The sequence below is a fragment of the Mchenga conophoros genome, linkage group LG6 (genome assembly GCF_057382185.1).
Source record: "Mchenga conophoros isolate Kocher_MC1m ecotype Shallow Benthic linkage group LG6, M_conophoros_male_GT1.1, whole genome shotgun sequence".
Taxonomy (NCBI): Eukaryota; Metazoa; Chordata; class Actinopteri; order Cichliformes; family Cichlidae; genus Mchenga; species Mchenga conophoros.
In genome coordinates, this window is record NC_140531.1 from 27,426,322 (window position 1) to 27,447,799 (window position 21,478).

At 40.2% G+C, this 21,478-nt stretch overlaps 1 protein-coding gene across 2 annotated transcripts in view; it reads left to right on the forward strand.

The window, feature by feature from the left end:
• The window catches only part of rhbdl3 (rhomboid, veinlet-like 3 (Drosophila)), an 89,947-nt gene that overhangs the window by 6,004 nt on the left and 62,465 nt on the right, over positions 1-21,478 (forward strand). The gene's annotated exons all lie outside the window — the stretch shown is intronic.

The window sequence follows — 21,478 nt, forward strand, 5'->3', positions numbered from 1 at the left end:
ATTGCTGATAGTAGAAGTCCCCAGATGTACTGATTGCGACGTGGCTCAGCTCAAATGAGATGAAGCACCTGTAAAGGCAGGATATATACAAACCATAGATTGTCTTCCTCTTCTTTAGAAACTTTTCTTTAGCTAACTCTCGACTGAAGACGCACAACAGGATTGTTTGTCAATTCTCATAAATTGTCAGTGAATACTAATACATCTTTGATTCTGTGTGTGTGTTTGTTTATGTGCAATCCATAAGTGTGTCCACAGATGCCTTTGTGTTGACAGCATGCTCCCAATGCCACTTCGAAAATCCCCCAGGCATGCGCCCACAGGAGCTTAGTGATTAAACACTTTCACATGTCTGCATACTTTCCGTGAAAGTGTTTCCCTTTTAACTTCATGGTTGGTGGCAAAGAAAATCCCAAAACAACTGACTGGAGCCACATAAATCAATGTCTTATAGTTCTTTTAGGAAGGTTGTCTAGCTGGGGAGATACAGTATACAGTACATGTCATTTCTTTTTATTCTTCCTGGAAAATGGGAAGTAGATACAGTTATTTATCAAAACGTGAGGAAAAAACAAAGTTTGTTCAGTTCTAATGAGCTTGAAATTAGTATGTGGTATGACTGCCTTTATTCTTCATCACAGCCTGAACTCTTCTTATTTCTGGAAGTAGTCTTCAGGAACAGTTCTCCGGGCCTCCTGAAGGAGATTCAAAGCTCTTCTTTGGATGTTGGCTGCCTTTTTTCTTTCACATTTTCTGTAAAGATGATCCCAGAGAGGTCACAGCTCTGGGGAGGCCAATCAATGACTGATATTGTTCCATTGTGTGCTTTTCTGTCAGGGTATGTTTTTACTGCACTGGCAGTTCGTTTGGAATCATTGTGCTGAAAGATAAGGCTATGGCCAATCACAATGTTTACAGATGGTGTTGCATTTGGTCAAATCCGAATTCATAAATCCATCAATTTCAAAAGATCCCCAACCCCACTGTCTAAAATGAACGAGCCTTCACCGTGTTTTCCAGATGGCTGTAGACTCTCACTGTTGGGCTTCTCTCCTGAGTCCTCTGATTATTTGAACCAAAAATGTCAAGTTTGGATTCATCACTCCATAAGACCTGTTACCAGTGATTTTCAGTCCAATTTGTGTGTCATTTGGCATCCCTCAGCCTTTTCTCCCTGTTTCACTTCCTTAAGAATGGATTCTTGACAGCCATCCTTCATTTGGGACCATTTCTGATGAGGCTTCAGTGAACCATAGATGGATCAACTGAAGGGCCAACTCTAGCAAGGCCTTTGTTGGATTGTTATTATTATTTTTTGTTGCTGTTTTTCTTTTGGATGTGGCTTGAAGATACTGCTCATCTTCTGTAGTGTCTTTTTTTCACCTTCACATGTCCAGTTTCCTCAAATTATTTAGTGACACGCGGCACACAAACATATTGATCAATGGCTCTTCAATAATCATGTTTTTGGTGAAGAAAAAGTATCAGATGATGTTATTTTTGGAATTTAAAAAAATAGATTCAGCTAAATAATTGGAACACATTTTGTGTTTTAGCGACATGCTGCAAATAACGAAATACCTAAATACACAGAGATTGGTTCTTTGCTAAGTTGTCTGTTAAGTCTAGAAAAAAAGGTTCATCCCTTGATTTAGGTTCCTTTTTTGTGCTTCAATGATTCACAGCTCAGTGTAAAGTGATTTAACAGTGAAAATGGCCAGGTATAGGGATTGGCAACACGTTCTCACTTGAACATAAGCAAAGAAGTGGATATGTCAAAAGAAAAACTTCAGGAAAGTGTGGAGAATTATTGCTCAACAACAATAAAAATGACAAGCAAGTCTGACTACATGGTAGCAAAATCCAAATAAATTAGACTGGCTCAATACTTTTGCACATTAGTGTATATTTTCCTGTAAACTGCTGGTTAGTGCCTCCTTCCTCATGACCCGTATATTCTAAAAGATGTCAAGCATGACTGATCGAGGGGAAACCACGAACTTTGTGAATGATGGGCGTAGCCTCCTAGCATCATATACTGGATTTGGGCTCTGGCTCAACGTTAATTTTTGGCCGCCGATGCTGTCGTTGGACAGACACATATCTTATAATTAGTGTTAAGTAACATTCAAACACGGGGTCACCTAATTCTAGTATGCAGATAAACAAGTTATCAAGCAAAAATCTTAAAGGTGATATTTAGCAACTCTGTTGCCACTTAATCTGAAACAATGCACACCATAGGAAACAAGGATATCATGTTGTCTGAGTAAATGAGCGAATGGTCCACCACCCAGTTGACTGGCACTTAATGGAAAGCCAACTGGGAAGCCTCAGCTGCTATTAGCGGTGCATGCAGGGAGAGGATGTCTCGACACGCCCCATCAGTTTTACTTACACTAAAAACAGAAGGAGGTTTAGACAATGAGACAACAGCAGTGAGTGAATCTAGTGGTAGTTAGGTATTGTGTTTGAAGAGGGTAAGGCCTGCATCATTTCAAAGAATGGCACCCGCAGACTGTAAAGGATAAATCATAAGGACCTTTGCCGCTCCCCATTTTCAAGAAATCTGAGACTAGATCAGATGGTCAATGTTTGACCAAAATATTTCCAGGACAGGCGTTTTTTCCCTGTATTTGTACCTTTTATGTCCTTGATATCAATTAGCTTCTAATTGCTTTCTGTGTATAAATTTACTTATTAGTGTTTCTCTCTTTTATCCACATAATTTTTAGTATCCTGATGTGTTTATGAGCCTAATTGCCTCTGACACATACACAGATGGCGAGGTCACAGTTTGCTGACCTGCTCATCCAACGGCACACATGTGATTGACACCAGCTGAGTCCTGGAGATGAGCCAACGACAAACACTTTTTGAAGTGTGTTGTCTCGATTCAGGATCCTGAAAGCAAAATACACTCCGCCTCATTTTTATTGCAAAGCGCCTGGCCTGTGCGGTGATGAAATAACAGAGAGAGCCTCAAACATTTTCATTGAAAGATTTAATCAGTGCTCATCTTTCCCCCACTCCTTTGCCGCTCCCCTGCTCAGCTCTAAATAGATTTCCTTAATGAAAGGCACAGTTCCAGTTGGCGGAGTGTGAAAACAGTTTCTGCTTTTTTGCAGAGGTAAAAATAGCCGCCTTGTCTGTCGATCTGTAAATGAGAGATAGACGATGCACCGGTTTATTTGTAATTGGCTACAGTGTGCAAAACACAGCAGTGACATGAATCCGAGGTGTCTCTTTTGATAGCTGAATGGCTCGGTAATTTGGCAACCTCCATATGCCGTGTGTTTGTATGCATGTGCATCTAGTAGATTTGTACACACCGGTCCTGAGAATGTAAATCCATTACTAGAAGTCAAGGGAGGGCAGTGAAGAAGGCGGGGTATGCCTATTGCCTTTTAGGACCAATGCCAGTGCGTACATTCTGATGGGGCTTCTTCACAAATCATCCCTGACTGGTCTGCTTTCTACGTTCTCTTTCATCTCACTTATTACCTCTCTGTCTCTTGTCTCGTTCTTCTGAAATGCGATTTGCCATCAGAGTTAAGTGGATGACACTGCAGATGTGACAAGGCTTCAGTCTCTGTCTGCTCATCAGTGCTTTTATTTAATCTCTTTCCATTAGCTCTGTTCACAGATCCACACATCACCATGCACTAGCTCATCAATGATACAATAACAGCCCAAAAACTGAAGGGCTACAGACGAAAAACATCAAATCAGTGGCTGATAAAGGAGCCTGAGGTATTGTTTTCAGCAAGGCTACATATATTGTGATTGTGAGCCGAGTGCGTGTCTATGTCACTGCTGACACAGCTCACAATAAGCTATTTTTTGTCTGGAAGATCATGTTGTAGTCTCTCTAGCTGTGAGATTGTGAGAGTTTTGGCTGAAACTGGGTTCTAGTTTATTCCTGAATGATGGCTTTTGTTGGTAACCTGTCATTTTTGCACTGTTTTTAACCATTAATGCGGTGGCATTTCTCAACACCACTTATCAATGTTGGGATGGTTTAGTTAGCTCTGATGGTTAAAACAGAAGAGTTTAATTTTAAGAGAAAAGCTTGGTCCCGCTCTGTGCTGTATGTGCCAGCATGACATAAACTCTGGATCCTTTATTGCTCAATGTTACGCTTGTAGGCTGCCTGCAGTCAGCCCGCAGGCTCTGGCCTAAGCTACACAAAATGACTGTTTGATTGTTATGGTCCTGTTAAGCCACTGGGCTTTGCATAGGGCAAAGCACATCCAGTGTGCTCCCGAAAGCCAGCTTAACCTGCAAACACGATTTATACGTGAAAAAAAATCTTTTCATGTTGCAGCATGAAAAGAATTCTCCAAATTCTCCTTTTCTCCTTATTTATTCATCATAATAAATCATAATAACAAGATTTAGCTATCAGCCAATGTTCGGACATCAAACAAACACATTTGCTTACTTTGTTTAGTCTCAGGTATCCAGACTTGTTTTGTCCTCTCCTGCTTTACACAAGCATGTTTTGCTGTCATCTTTTATTTGTTATTTGAACAAAAGTGCCAAAAGGATTTGCTTTTTATAATTATCAAACAGGAATACAACCTTGAAAATTATAGAAGAAAATAGATAGATCTAGCTTTTTCAACACAGCCAATTAGCAGGCATGCTGCAAAAGGTTTTAGTGAGAAAAAAATAACCAAAGCTTATTTTCACCCATAAATAAAGCCAATCTAAGATTTCAAAAATTCTGTTTTTTAGGTTTGAAAACCAGATTTAAGGGGCAATCGCAAAGGAAGCACTTTGCTCAATGTACATCGCTTTGTTGCTGACAACTGGTAGCTTCTAGGCTCGAGGTTGCTCTACACTTTATGGCCAAAAGTATTGGGTTGCACCTCTTAATCTTTGAATTCAAGTGTTTTTGGTCCAGTTGTCATAGATATTTCATGATCAACTATAACTGATATTATTGCAGTGTGGAACATAGCATATATAAAAAAGATGGAGTCATCGAGTCAGGTTAACTCATGAATCATTATTCACTTCTACTAAACAGAAAGCACAACTCAAGTATCAACACGCATAATAGATCATCAACCAGACATGCCAGTGCTCAGGAGAACAATTCCACTGAAAGAAATAGATCTCAGCTCAGCTGAGAAGTGGCCGATTTTATAAAGTCAAGAACAGAGTTTCCGAGTGAGGTATGTTGAGGTGCTTAGTGTGTAAGAGTCATGAATGCTCTGCTGACTCAGTAACTGCAGCATTCCACATATCCTCTTTTATTAACATCAGCATAAAGACTGTGCACCAGGAGCTTCGTGGGATGGGTTACCTGTAGCCATGAGGCTGCTGTAGGTGTACAGTCCTTTATGATTATTGGTAGGTATTTTCTATATCTCATTTTAAAGTTGAGAAAAGTTTAAAGCCCTGTCCACACAGGAACTCAGTTACATTCAATGACTTCAAGAGAGGATGGGCGAAATACCTGCAAAGTGGGCGGGTCCAATTTAAACTTTTCTCAATGTTGAGGCAAATGATTGAGAGCGCAGGATAGCACTCATTGACATATGACAAGGTAGTAAATAAATGAGAGGGTTACCTACAGGAATGTCCACTAGTGATCAACCATCAGCGACAAAGTGATGCTTGATGAGTGAATCCCACTCATCAAGTGGACGGGCTTAACTCAGGATCATCCACTTTGCGTTGCCTACAGTTGTTTCACCTGTTGTCGTTTAAAGTTGATCATGCACGGAGAAACAAATGTAATAAAATATACTTATTCTCTTATTTACTTTATATATGCGCTTACATTTGTATCGTTCAAGACACTAAGTGCGAACCATTTTGTCCAAACCAATCAGATGTAGAGATGCTCCAAAGTCACAAATGTAAGATGGCAAAAACTCATTTAGATAAGAGGATACATTTGAACACTCAATATTCACTTTTTCTTTGTAGGTATTGATGATATACAATATGAGTTACAGAAGTAGTCATATGAAGAAATTAAAAGCTGTAAAAATCTTGCTCATTCTTCCACAGATGACAGCTAGTTTACTTTCTTCGTCTATTTCAACGTAGCAGTGCAGGATCACTGTTTAACAGAGTCCGGTTTCCTTGTAGCAGGTCATCACTCTGATCCTCCAGGGGATCAAAGACACATTGCAGGTCCATTCATTCCTCATTGTATCAACAGGTCTTCCCACAGGTTGCAGAGCTGTTGACAGATCTGGTCATGACCCATTACACATTACAGCAACTAGCAGCTGTGTGCGTGTGTGTTTACATGTGTGGCACACTTGTAAGCTAAGCAGTTCTTGAACCTTGTGGCACATGAAATACAAAATGACTCCCTTTTTCTCAGTTTATAGATGTTGTGTGAATGTTCTCCCCAGTGAGATATCAAGAAAACCACAATTTTAGGACGCATTCCTATGCCATAGGCCATGCAGGTCCACAATGAAGCCTTGCAGGTGTGGTGTTGACACAGGTACAATAACCCTGTGTTTGCTGTGTATACCTGTCTGTGTGTTTCAGTGCTCTGATTTCTGCCTCTTCAGTCAAGCACTTCCCATTAAGGAATGTTTCTGACTGAGTGTTCAGCTGAGCCAACTCTTTCATTCCCCTCTCTTCTCCCAGTAGAAGAAGCGTTTAGTGCTCACTAAGACAGATGGCACATTGACAACCACCTCAAACGAAAGCTGACAACTGCTACCGCAGATGTTTAGGCCCATGTGCTGGATTCATAATGCTGGCTGTATTTGCTGAGTTTGAACTCTAAATTGTTTGTTGGCTTTCAGATCACTTTGTCTCACTATGTGCTCAGCTGTCCGTGAAGCGCTGTTCTAACAAAGTGCTTCTCCAGCGACTCCTTGTTTATTCCCACACCTCCTTGTCTCTCCGGAGAGTTTGCAGTCATGACAGACTGTTGTGCAGACAAGAGGAAAAATGCATAATTCAAAGGTAATGGCATTTTTTTCTTTTTTGCTGCTTTTTTTTTTTTTTACGCCCACAGTAAAACTTTAGGTGGTGAGCTCAGATCGCATTTTTCTGGATTTACTTCTCTAAATTTACTAAAACCTTTTTCTTAGTTTAGGGGCATTTTCCATCCATACATTTGTCACAAAAACAAAACAGTACTGTGAAAAAAAATCTGAATTTCTTGATTAAAGGTGTAATAGGTGCAATATGTTATTGAAACATGTCCAAAAATACATGGAAATATAGCACATAAGGCAAAAGCAGAGTTTGTTCAATTCTAATAGGCTTAAAAGTCAATATTTGGTATGAAAATCTTTAGAAGCTTAGTGATTAAACACTTTCACATGTCTGCATACTTTCATGGAAAGTATGCAGACGTTTGCTTTAAACATCATGGGTGGTGGCATAGCTGAGAAGATAGATACATGTGCGTACAGTATACAGTACCTGACATTTCTTTATATTTTTTATAGGAAAATGGAAAGTAGATACAGTTATTTATTGAAATATCTGCACACATACATTAAAATATAGTATAGAAGGCAAAAACTAAGTTTGTTCAGTTCTAATGAGCTTGCAAGTCAATAATTGGTGTAACCACCTTTATTCTTCAGCACAGCCTGAACTCTCTTTGTTTCTTTAAGTAGTCTTCAGGAGTAGTTCTCCAGGCTTCCTGAAGGACATTAAACGCTTTGGATGTTGGCCGATAGTGCTCTGTTGTGTGTTCTTCTATTCATGCTTTTACTGCTTTTGTTGAAAAATGAAGCTGTTGCTAATCAAAACCTTTCCAGATGATAATTCAGGGTAAATCAAAATCTGAAGACACTTTTCTATCTCCGTATTTCCATCAGTTTTCACACCAACACCATTCCCAATACCACTGTGTGAAATGCAGCTCCAAGCTGTAGACACTCACAGTTGTACCAGCTTTGAGGTCACGTGACTCTGTTTGTCTCTCATATTTTTCACAAGTTCTGCTAAAGAAATGGGAACAAAGTTTGCCTTTATTTATCTATTTACTTATTTATCTTTTACAGGCTGCTAGTAGTAAAATGTGTACAGACACAATTTAAAATGGATTCTTTTCTATGTATAGACACATATAAGAAAGATAAACACTGGAGCCAAGCAGCCAATGTCCAAAACCCCCTCCAAAACATATAAGACCTCCAGAAAGCCTGGAGAACTCTTGCTCAACACCACTTTAAAAATGAACAGAAAATGTGTCCATTCTCTCTTTTGTCTGTGCTCAGTGGCTTCTCTGGTTTGTGTTCACATGACAACTTTCCAGAAGCAGACTGTATATAACCCCCAAACTGGTGTCACTTTACTTAATAACGCACTTAGAAGAATATAAACAATTTACTTGACACGGTACAGGTGGGACTGTGGGCCTGGACGCTTCGTTATAACTTTTTGCAGAGCAGTTGTTCTCTCTGCAGCCCTCACATCAGGTTCCTCTGTCTGCCACATCAAGATTGGTTAAATAAATTAGGCAGACAAGTGACTTCCCTCAGACTCGGTGCCTGCCCCAGTTTCAAGATCAGGAAGCTGGCTTCAAGAAAGGGAGAGAGATGTTTACTGTTTACTAATGTGGGTAATCATAGAGTCACGATTGAGATGATAATATCATCACACATTACCCACAGTAACGATGGTATTGCACTGATTTTGTAGCAATTGATACATCATGGCATCTAAGTAAATAACTAAATAAGAAAATATTTTTAGCAGCTGCATTTTGCTGTCAGTGTGTATATGTGTGTGTGTGTGTGTGTGTGTGTGTGTGTGTGTGTGTGTGTGTGTGTGGGACCTCAGTAGGTCACATTAGTGGAGAATTCTCTTTAGAGTGTCTGCGTGTTTTATTCGAAATGTTGGTATTTGGTGACAGCACAATGATAATGGTGTCCCTAGAGAAAGTGATACGTGATACTGATACTTAGCCCCATCCTACTGTTTCCTTACTGCTTTCTTATTTTATTTTCAAGTATATAAGGTTCCCTTGCATTTATTTATTGCCATGTTTGATGTTATACCTATAAAGTAATGTAATGTAACATTGACCAATAAAACCCCCATAAAGGGTATGCCTTAGGGTGTCATCCTGGTGAATGGCGGTACTTTAAGATTATGCACATCAAGATGACGGTGATGAAAATGCTCAGCATGAGGTTCACTCTGGGATATCATCCACCGATGGATGACATCATAATGGCTTCCTCCATCTTTTGTATACAGTTTCAGAGTAAACCAGAGGAGTTTTGAATGTTGGCAGTTTTAGATTTCAAGAAGAAAGTCAAATTGAAGAAAATGCTTGTAACTTTGGATGGGTTTTATTCAAAAGTTTGAATATTGCAGATAAGAAAGGCAAAACTTTGGAGCTTTTCGTTGTATCTTGGACCAGGAGCTGTTGTGTCAGACTGTTCACATCAGGAGAGAGGCTCTGTGAATTGCATTTTTAAGTCAGGAGTCCAGATCATTCACATTTTTGCAGCCTTCTTACTGACTATGTTACCCATACCACAGCAAAGCAAAGGAAGCTTCCTGATGTTTTTATGTGATTCATGACATCGGTGTTTCTTTGCAAAGCAATTACAGTGAATATCAAAAAAAGTTACAAAAAAACTGAGTTATGTTGAAATTGCATGGGTAGTAATTTTATTTTTTTATTTTTATTTAACATAAGTAATATAAGTGTACAAAGTGTATTTGGACTATCTTACACTAAAGGAAGGGAATAACTGGCTTTTTAATAGGCTATTATGTAGTGATTTGAGTTTTTCTTCTGACTTTGAACTCTATATAACCTTAAAAGATGAAAAGAGGTTTTACACACTAAAACATAATTTTGTTAGAGAAAAAGTTGTTATGCGTCTGAGAGTAAACGTTAAATATTAGTGGGGTTATTAGAGATTTTGGAGCTTTTATATTTTATATAAAAGCTCTTTTATGTCAACATAACCGCTTGATTTGTTTGGGTGAGAGGATGGGTCAGTAACTCTCAGACATCTTGGGCCAGCCCGGCAGGCTCAGCAAATGTCCAAGGTGAGTGACAGTGCTTAGCTTTCACACAGATACCATCCTGTCTCCCCTGTGTCGTCTTACAGGGCATCGATGCCAAAGCCTGCCAGCCGGTCCAAAGTGCTGAAGTGGCTAACAGTGCCAAGGGCAAAACCACATCACAGCGTGCAACACAAAATTAGACAAACAGGATCTGCAGCCATTGTAACTCCTTAACTTTCTGATTTGATGTTTACTGAATTCTAGCATCCTTTTGAATATTAGCATTGATACTGCTGACTGCTGCAGTGGCGTCTGTTCATAAAGGGGTAAATAAGATAAACTGCATACTGAATCATTCAGGTTATAAAACATAATCCAGACGTCCTGCATGTAATTTTACAATGAAGGCCCATGGTAAAATACAGGGATATGAAATTAGGTCATAGATGGAGTTGTTCCCACTGATGATAAAAATTTCAGCAGTTTTTCAGCATTGTTTACTATGAAGCATGAGCTTCAGGGAAGATACTTTGATTCCCTTTTCTCTCATGGTTGGACAGGCATAACTGTTTTTAGACAAAATATATTTTGTACTCCTCAAAGAGAATAGCCTGTGTTGTTCAGCACTGGGGAAAAAACTGTTGCCATAGTTTTACAGCACAGTAATGTCAGACTGTGTGCTTAATTAAGATATTAGTAAGAAATAATAAATCGCTGCTGTAAGTTAGAATAGATCTCGGGCTTGATCCTAGATCTCTTATGGCACTTGCTCATTACATGGACACAAGTTGTAAATTTATAGATTTGATGGTTGGGTTTGTTGATGGTAGGAAATTGCATCTTACATTTTCATTTCAGTTTCTCAACTCAGACCTATAATGCAGACACAGCGGGGCTTATCTGAGCTGTTTTTGACTCTCATGGCTCAGCTATGGCACTGGCAGATGCTGTGTGGGTCTGATGTGCCCCAGTTGTCATGTGAAAATGAAAGGTTTCACAGGGCTCTATGCAGTCCTGTAAAAATCTAAGTATAACCGTACTGTTTCCATAGGAATTTAGAGGGTAAGTTGCAGCACTGGTGTAGCTTATCAAATGCACATCATCAGTTATCATAAAGTGTGACTTCCTCTATGAAAGCAGATGTTTTAGCAGTTTGCTGGTCTGGAGCCTTTAAGTGTGTTTTAACACAATGCCACAATCTTCCCAGGAGTGGACATCCCAGCAAATTCACCCCAGTACTCAGAGAAACTGTAGCAGACTCAAGAGCTACATCTCAGTTAGTAGTACACTTAGAAAAAGACTGAACAATTATGACTTATTAGGAATGGTTTGCAGGAGAAAGCTTCTTCTCTCTAAAACATGACATCATGGCTTAAGTTTAAGCCGAAGTTGTATCTGAACAAACCAGAAGACTTGATGGAACAAATGGAACAATGCCCTTTGAATACATAAGCGTAGAATGGAGATGTTTGACCAGAATACACATCGCCACATTAGACAAAAACCAAACACAGCATATCAGCAGAAACACCTCATACCAGCTGCCAAGCACGGTGGTGGACGGGTAATAACTTGGGCTTGTTTTCCAGTAACCTTGGCATCTTGCAGTCATTGATTAGACCATGAACTCCTCTGTATAGCAAAGTATTGTAGAGTCAAATGTGCAGCCATCTGTCCACTAGCTAAATTTTGGTCCAAAATTGGACCACGCAACAGGACAGGGATCCCAAGCACAACAACAAATCTACAACAGAATAGCTGAAAGGGAAAAGCATCAAGGAGCTGCGATGACTCAGTCAACGTCCAGACTTCAGCCTGTGGTTGGATCTTTTCATAAATAAATGATTGTAAATCTCCATGAATCAAAGCACCATTGTAAAGAACAGGGGACTAAACCTGTTATGCAGTTATGTGAGAGACCGATGAAGTCATGCAGAAAATGACTATTTCAACTTGTTGCTGCTAAAAGTGTTTCTACAAGCTATTGAACTATGGGGCGTACTTGCTTTTTCCACAGGGCTACAATGTCCTGCACCAACTGTATTTTTCACATGACGGTAAAATTAATGAATGACTGAACTTTGGCTATTAGACACACCCTGAATAAAGACCCGCCAGTCAAGAACATAAAGGACTAATAAAGCTTACTGCATTTGATCCTAACATTTCACTATCTGTGGAGAATTTACCAACACTGAGTCTTAGTGTGTTGTTTAATTTAATATCTGTTGAACTCACTGTAGGGAGCTAATTTTCAGCTTAGTAATTCTCATTTAAGGCAAATTGAGGACGGGAATTACTGCTGTGCTAAAAACTGGGAAATGTCATGACTGATTATTATAACTGTTAGATGAAACACAATAAAATTACATTGTTAACCAAACAGTATTTAATATAGATTGGTCACATTATGTCACTGAATAGGGACTATATTTTGGCTGACTGTTACGCCCCAGTCTAGGGGTACAGGAACGCAACATAAGTTTGAAAAGACTGCCCCGCCCTGGTCCCCAAAACCATACACAGAGGGAAACCAATTCCTTAGTGAATCGTGTTTTATTATCTACACTGCAAAAATGAAGCTCCAGGGTGAACAAAGGCCAAAATAACAAACAAAACAAGCTAAGTCAGGAGGAGGTGCTATCTAAAACCCTATGTGAAATCAAACATCAAACAAAAGACAAGCGCTACACCTAACTCCCTAACTGAAATAAACAGGAGAAAACAGTGCAAGGAAAAACAATACGGCAGCTCACCCCTTCTGTTGCAGTGCTATTTACAATGTGCTATGTACAATGAAAGCTAATATACACACTATATACAGAACTCAGAGAAGCCGCACAAATCACAAGCACAAAAGTCTCAAGTTTTGGAGGCCAGGGTCAGGTCTGCTGCTGCTGTCAGTGGCTGCCCCGGGACAACTGCTGGTGAGGGATTTGAAGAAGATCACATGGCCAGGGGACCAATCAGCAGCCGTCAGCTCATCCACTCCGGGACCTGCAAAGACTTAAAGGAACAGACAACAACAGCCACCAAAACAGATTATGGACAGGGCCATAACACTGACTGAGATACAGTCTCTCAAATAATTGTTAGCATGGGGGAACATCCTTAAACAGGCTTTTTATGTATAAGGATACACAGTGGTCAGAGGTTGAGATAACAGAGGCTTTTCAAATAGATAATAGGCAACATAGAAATTTTCATATAGCTTTTACTGTTGTAAATTGAGCTGAATTAACCTTCAACAATAGAAAACATGCAAAGTGCAGATATTTCTAGATATGGATTGAAAAGCTTTTAAAAGAAATAAATAGTATTTGTGGATCTTCAACGTTGCTTTTTTGTAGTTGTAATGTGTTTGTGTTCAGCTTACCTCAATAATTAGTCAGTGGATCTAAAGTTAGCTCCGTTCCTGTAAAAAATCAGAATTTGATATGTTGTAGTCAGAATGAATGTTACTCAGCTTTCAGCTTATTACTCTGTCCGGATTTGTTGCGATCACTTTTGTGCTGTGGGGCAGTAAAAACCTCATTTATTGCAATCTCAAAATCTTTTGTATATCCACTTGGTCTCGTAGTGCTGTCTTGAGTGCTGACACTAACCGTAAGGATAACATAAGAGGGAATTGCTGTAACCTGACATTAAGTGAGAGAAGATTCATTTCACAGCATTGATAATGGAAGATTCTCAGCCTGTAAATCCATCCCTAATCCTTTGCCAGCCCAGTGGGGTATTTGCGTTTTTATGTGGTTGTGTCACTTCCAAATGTGGCTGTAGTGATCACAGCGCATCCTTAATGCATTTTGGTGCAGTCGCTCTGTTTACTTGGAATCAGATCAAACAAACTGCATGTTAATGCTGAGTGTGAAAACAGGGCCTGTTCTGTGACAACACCATCACCTTGTCTCCTCTGTTGCAGTGTTTAGTAGAAATCTTCTCAGAGTTACAGAAGGAGATGGGGGTATTTTTATGGTCGTCACTGGGTTTGCTGAAGCCACATTTGCAGACATAGTGGCTCGTCAGAGTGCCTGTCAGAGTCTGACACTGAAGTTGCCATTAGATAACGCTTATCTCCTTCAGGGGAAAAACTGCCAAGGTTACGATAACTTACAGTTCAATTTCAGGTGTGCAAAATGGAGTTATGGAGCTGTTATTAATCATATCTGTTACCTAGCTAACTCTGATTTATAACTTATTTCAAACAGCTAACCACATATAGTGTTTAGTGAAATATGCTCTTTTATTTTGGTAGCTAAAGTCATTTTGTTTGTGTTCAAGCACTTAACTACAAATATAGACTGTATATAAATGATGGAAGTAGCCATCATTAGCCACTGTTTTCTGGATTTCCAATTTTAAAACTTCAACTTTTTTTTTTTTGGCCGCTGCCATGTTGCTATTTTTAAGGGTCACGAGTAACATGTCACCCTGACTTCCTCAATGAAGACCCCTGTCATACAAGCCTACAGAGCGGCCGGAGAATAATGTGTATTCCCCAACTGGTTGGTGAGTGGTTGCTGATGGTTGCTTGCTGTTTTCCGGATGAAACCAGTCACAAAGGGGATGTTGCACCAAAAACCTTGCAGTTACTTTGGTCATTAGCAGATTGCCACTTTCACATGTAGCTTGCATGGACTGGTCTGTGGATGGTCCCTGAGTTGAAGTGAAACTTGTAAAAGTACAACAGAAGCCAGAAATATAAAAAGTTTGTCTTCAAAGTAAAAGTTGTCTTACAGCTGCAACCAACATATTGGGGGCAGCTTTTTGAAGGCGAATTGTTTCTGTTTCCAGTTTGTGTTATGTGTTTCACAGAGCAGTTGCCATTTGTTTTCAGCCCAGTCACCATCTTTAACGCAAATCGTAGGCCACCATAGTCTTCTAATGACCGCAGGAAGAAGGTTTGCACTGCAGCACTATATCTCAGTTTGATCCAGAAACTGCTAGTAAGAATTCACATTTATCCTTAGTGACTAGCGGTTGCCAGAAAGTCTGAGGCCTAAGGCTAGCATGCATGTTTAGTAAGCTGCATCCATAAACTGCATGGTGCATCGCCACAAATATCTGTTATTTAGTGACGAGTAATGCACTAATAAAATACCTGAATTTTACTCACCTAAACTTCAACAAAGACTTCAATAATTCAGTTAAAAAGCTTCAAAGTCACTAGCATCACAAAGACAATTGAGACCTCTCATCCAGTGTAGGATGTATTTTTAATGCCATTGTTGAAGCTGAAGACGTTTTCACATCTGAACATGGGAGTCAATGGGGATCGACTTAGCTTTATGTGTTGCATTTTGTTTCTATTTGTCAACTATTCTCAAATATTTACGTAAAAGGACAAAAAAAACCTGAAAGAAGTCAGATATGGTGTTTTTTTGGAAAAAACTATATAATAACCTACACTTCCTGTAAAAACTTGATTGTGAGGTCTTTGGTTGCTGTATGAATGCAACATAACTGCCTCACATCTTAAACACCTTGAACTGCTTTTTCTGTTTTTTGTTTTTTTGAAACTCGAGTAATGTGGGTTGAAAGAACTCACCTTCTTCTTCTGCCTTAAAAGGAAAGGGGAGTCTACCATGGAGAGAGTGGGGATTGTCTCTTGCTCGCTGATTTCTAAGGATTATGGGAATAGGATTATGAAGTTGAGGGTGCCCGAATGGGACTTTCCACTACTGCCAAGGATCAGGAGACAGCTAACTGGCTGGCTGCCTGATTGTAGCTGATTAATAAAAGCTACTGCTTGCAGAGTGGCCTCCAAAGAGCAAATGAAGGGTTCTGTATACTGGTGTAACATGTCCTTTTGCATGCAGTGTGTTTCTTCTATTAAGGGAGAAATTCTTGTTTAAGATTGACAGACAGTTTCAAAAGTCCCACCCAGCCCAGATGGCTACCTTGAAAATGTTTCTGAGAGCCAGATTAACTCCACCATCCTCACCCCCAGCCTCTCGCAGCTCACCCTTTCCCCCCTTTTCTTTTTGAGATTTAAAGAAAATAAGTCTGGGGCCTCCCCTTGGGGCAGCCCAAGCTCGGGTCCATTTGCCAGCTATTATAGATCATAAATCTCTGTGGTGAATGGAACCGCTGCCATCAGTGGTGCAGGGATTTGATTGTGTTTTGGGGAGAGCTGACCTGAGGGCAGGCCTGTAGCAAAAGAGAGGAATGAATGCGAGAGAAAGACAGCCTGGGGAATGGCTCATTAAACAAATGTTTCTCCCCACTTTTTGTTCCCCTTCTTATCCTGTGAGGAGCTGCTGAATGTGTTGAGCACTGAAGGGACGTTTGATAGAGGGTTTGGCCTGGCTATAATGAAGGGTTCTCACCTCGTTGTAAAGGGGAGGTTTGGGGAGAAAAGGTCACTAATCTCCATCTTTGTCTCAGCGCTGACCTGCCTGTGCCCTTTGCCTGAGTGACATGGATGCTCTGTTATAACTTTGTTGGTGTATGTGTGTGTTTGACATGAATTTTGACTTCTCCATGCCTCCTGGCAGATTAGCTCACGTGTGTGTGTCTGTAAAAGTGACATTTGTGCTCTTGTGGTGTAAAAAGCTTTCTTCCTAGTCATGTCTTGTCTTGCGTGTCCAGTTTGTGTCTTTGTTTGTGTGTTTAATTGTGTTTCCATACATGCTTTTCTCCAGTGTGAATGCTTTCACAAGCACAGACGGGAGGTAAAGTGTTTATTTGAACACATGTTAGACAGCCTGCTGAGGGCCATTCTGTCTGCTACAATCCCCTCTGCTTCTGGAAATGCCCTGGGGGCAGTACAGCTCTCTCTCATTTCACCCATCTTTTAAACTATCAACCAGTCTGTCCCGCTCCATATTGCCTTCTGTCAGACAAAATCAAACCCTGTCCATACTAATGCAGATAACTCTGAAAGCACATCTTTTTCTTACACCCACTCGTGGATGTCAAGGCTTAAATTTGAGTTTTTCCCAATTCTTTCTAAAATGCAGGTAATAGTATTTAAGGAGAAAATGTTGCAGTTTTTTGTTTTGCATGGATTAATGCCATTCTGTCAATGATGCACTTAGGATCTGCAAAAGTGTTTGTTGGCATGTAATGTATAATTTAATTAGCAATGTGCTTTTTGCTGCTATACCTTGTCCCCTCCATAAGCTTGTTGCCACTGCTGCCAAAGTTCACATGACATTGGATACTCTAAACCCCATGTCAAAAACCACCTGTAGATATCCAAGCATACATCCAAGTCTACACATGCTCGTGACTAGAGATCAATATTGGTAAACCAGCTTTTACCATCAATGCAATTATAATATGTAATTCTGAATTCAGTGTTCAGTACTATACGAATGTCACACTACCAGAAATTTAGTAGTCGGTACGAATACCGGAAGAACTGCGAGATTCTCGATACCCAGTTGAATGCCAAAACAAAACGATCATCCTGCGGACACAAACTCCTTTATTAAAAAGTCATTTTAAAACACAGACATGGTGGAAAAGTTTACAATTTTTAAATTATATTTTGTTAACAAGACACAGAGTGAAAGGTTAAGATGGTTCCTGAGTAATCTACAAATGTTACATTTGCATTACATTAGCATAAGAGTTTAACGTTTGCTATTGTAAACATTTTGATCTATGAAACAAAAGTTGAGCTTACAAGGCCAAGAAAGATCACATTTTGTTGCTGTGAGTTGAAACTTACTCAAACTGAATTCTTTGAATAGGTCTTGGGTGCTTCGCTACATTGGAAATACTTCCGCCCAACATCAATTGCATCTTGCCTTTGGTGAATCAGTTATGATCCCTTATTAAACCCCCGTTGAACACAGTACTTGTCATGTCGGACCCCAACACACGCACACAGACCAGCGGTATAGTGACAGCAAACACAATCAGTCACTCGTCCCAAACACCTGTTCAGCCCCGCCTCCGCGCTGCCCCGGGAGCTCACCGTGCCACCCCTCCTCTGCAGCGGGCCAGAGACCACGTCCACGCCACAGTACTGTTATTGCAGACTCCGCCTTTTTTACCAATAATTTGGAGCAGAACCAATGTTGAAATCGCACTAGTCTTCTTCTTCTTCTGGATGCAAGGATAGACTAGACCACTTGTAGCTGTACGCTGCCTCCTTCAGTTCCAGAAGACTGGAACATACCTTTACCCATAGGTATGTACTGTCTCGATACATACCTATGGGTTGGGACAACTAATGGTACCACACATATCAGTTCAGGTGACATCCCTACAGCAGTGAAAGTTGAAAGCTGTAAAAAGTCTTGCATGTGATTCGCAGAACGAACTAATAAGCTAAGGGGTGTTCTATTTAGGCCAGTTTCTGCTCCGTCTGCAGGCTGCTTTGCAACCCACCTCCACCCCAGCATCATGTGTCAGTGTCATCTTTGTTCTCATTGTTGCGATTTATGTTTTGTACTGAAGGGGTGATCCCAGAGCCATACATTTCAATTGGTCCTGATTGAGCTGTTTTAATTCATATAGTAAAATCTTTACAAAAACTAAACAAAACCTAAGCATGCATGCATGTAAATCAGCGGTCTCCAACCTTTTTTGCGCCACGGACCGGTTTATGCCGGACAATGTTTTCACAGACCGGCCTTTAAGGTGCCGCGGATAAATACAACAAAATAAAACTAGTACCGGTACCGAAAAAAAGAAGATTTATTCATAACACACGTGAAAAGACCCATAAAAACGATAACAAAATAACGCTGAAAACCGATAAAAACCCTGAAATCCATACATTTCACACCTGAGCCTCTACTCTCGCAGCCCGGTACCAAACGACTCACGGACCGGTACCGGTCCGAGGCCCGGGGTTTGGGGACCGCTGATGTAAATCACAGAATCCAATCACAGAACTCTATTGAACCCATAGGAATAACAGTAGTAACACTCACCTATGGTTAGTTTGTTGTCTCATTCACACTCGGTTTATCAAAGTTATTGCAACAGTTGGCTTCCATGGAGTAAGCTTCATCCAACAAGTAGCACCGCAGAACTTGCTAATAAATGTAGAGCCTGAATGTAATGTCTCCCCATTCAGCATCTGTCAAAGAAAACTGCTGATGATATTATGACTGCATCTTGTCACCCACAGACCAAAGTAGCTCTTTGTCTGCAACAGCTTTAAACCAGGAAGGAATGTGGTTTTAAACTTTAAGAGTACATAGGCTTTGTGATTTAACAGTGCAATGAAGTGTGCATCTAAGGGTGTGTTAATGGATATTCAGGAACACACAGTTGGTATGCAGCCCTCTTTTGTGGCGCTCGGTGATAGATCTCAGCTGTCTGTGCAGTGAGCTGCTGTGATGTGTTGGGAATTAGCAGAGATGTCGATGGGACAGATACTTAGCATGCTGCTGGGTGATCAAGGGTATTGATACTGTGTTACCCAGAAACATTCAGTTTAGATTAAGCTGCTCCAAGGTGCTTTATAGTTACATGGAAGTGAGTTTTCTTATTAAGATTATTTGCTTATTAAGATTATTTGCTTAAGGCAGAGTGCCTATGTTTTTTCTATTCGGTCTTACTTAGTGAAGCAGAATAAAGAGGATGCCAGTATTTACAGCAGTGAGTGGCTGCACAGAAAAGAGAGAGGTTGTACAATTTCACACCTTCAGCAGAAACTAATATTACAGTGTAGAGGTTTGCTTAGACCCACTGAACACAGGTTGCACAGCATAACAGCTCTACAGACACTATTAAAATCTAGCGAGTCCATAAAAAATACAAAAAAACTGTGCATTAAATATAGACGGAGACACTTTAAAAAAAGCTACTTTAATACCACCTTAAACTTTGGAGAAATGAAACACCAATTATCATTTTAGTCTTCCAGCCATGAATAAACTGACTGAAATGATGTTTCTGACATTTTTCAGATATCTAGCCTGATCTAATGTTTCACTTGTATGTCTCAATCGTATCATAATGATACCATTAAGCGGATTTTTGCACCATTGCAATTGTAGAAAGGATAAATTTGCAATAAGCATCCCACTCAGGCAGGATTTCCTCCTCAGCCTTAAGTAGACGAGGATCTCTTAATAAACAGTGTCACCTGGGAACTGTACTTATTGCCATTAATGATAACTAAATGTGAAACCACTCCTGTAGTTTTGATCAGGGTTTACAGATGAATTAACTGCGAAGCTGTTTCCATGTCAGTGTGTAGTTGTATGTTTATATGCTATCTCCGTGCAGCACAGTAAGATGTCTACAGATTTAAAGTAATACCTTTGCGTCTGACACCTATCCATATACTCCATCTGTGTGTGCACACACACATGTACCCACTGAAGACATCTTCACGTAGATCAACGTTGCCTGGTTACTGGCCAGTTGGCAAGGGAACGGTGACAGCCCATGCTAATTTGTGATGGCCTGAGATGACTCTGTTCGTGCCTACGTGTCTGTGCGCGCGTGTGTGTGTGTATGTGTAAGATCAATGAAGGTTTCTAATCTGTCAAGTGAGACAGGTGACCCAGCAAGGCTTTGATTTGCCCAGACACAACAGCAGACTCTCTAAAATCAATTTATGTTATAGCGACAAAATGAGCAACTTACCTGACTTAACTCAAAAAATATATTTTGATACTGAAGTGGTCCTAAAAGAAGTAGCAGTGCATAATTCTGATCTTTTTTAAAAGATTTTTTTAATTAAAAGAATAAAATGAAGCAGTGTATTCTCACATATTCTTATTTGCATGCTTTTTGATACAGAAATATGTACTGTGTCAGAATTGTCTGTTTCATGGTGAAGTAGACAGAGTAAAAGAAGGCGAGCGGAGAGAGTATATTAGACTACGCGCAAGAAAAAGCAATTACCTGTGGACGGCTACGTGCACTTCCCATCACATAGAACAGGAAAGCAGTGGAGAGAGGAGAAATGAAGACAAAAGGGAGCGGAAGCTGTATCAGGAAAAAAAGGAAAGGAAAAAGGAAAGAGCGGAGATACTGTGGCCGAAAGAGTCTGCAAGTCAGCTGTCTCTGTGAGAGCTGATAAGACTAATCTGAGTGAATAGAGTTTTGGAAGTAATGCCATGCATTTGAAATTTCGAGGGGTTTTTTTTGGGGGGGGGGGGGGGGGGGGTGATATTGAGACTTTGAGTTTGAATTACTAGGAGGAAGGGATGACATGTCCAGGTGCAACCAGCTGCTCCGCCGAGTGAACTTTAGCTTCGGTGCAGAAAGTTTTTCTATTTGGACTCTTTCTCGTCTTCTAAAAACATGAGAGTCGGTTCAATTTAATGCTCAGACTTAAACATCAAGTGACTTCACTTTTACCATACACAGCTCTGCATTGTTCTTGTATTATTTGTCTGAGTATTTCTTTTAGAACATGACCAAAATATATGTATATACACACACTCTCTGAGCACTTATGAAACACCTGTGTAACCCTGTTCTATTCAATATGAGTGTTACAACCCTAGCTGAGACTACTGTGACTTATACCTGTGTGGGTGTCTCCTGCCTTAAGTGCCACCCTTCTGTGCAGCTGCCTCCAATCAGC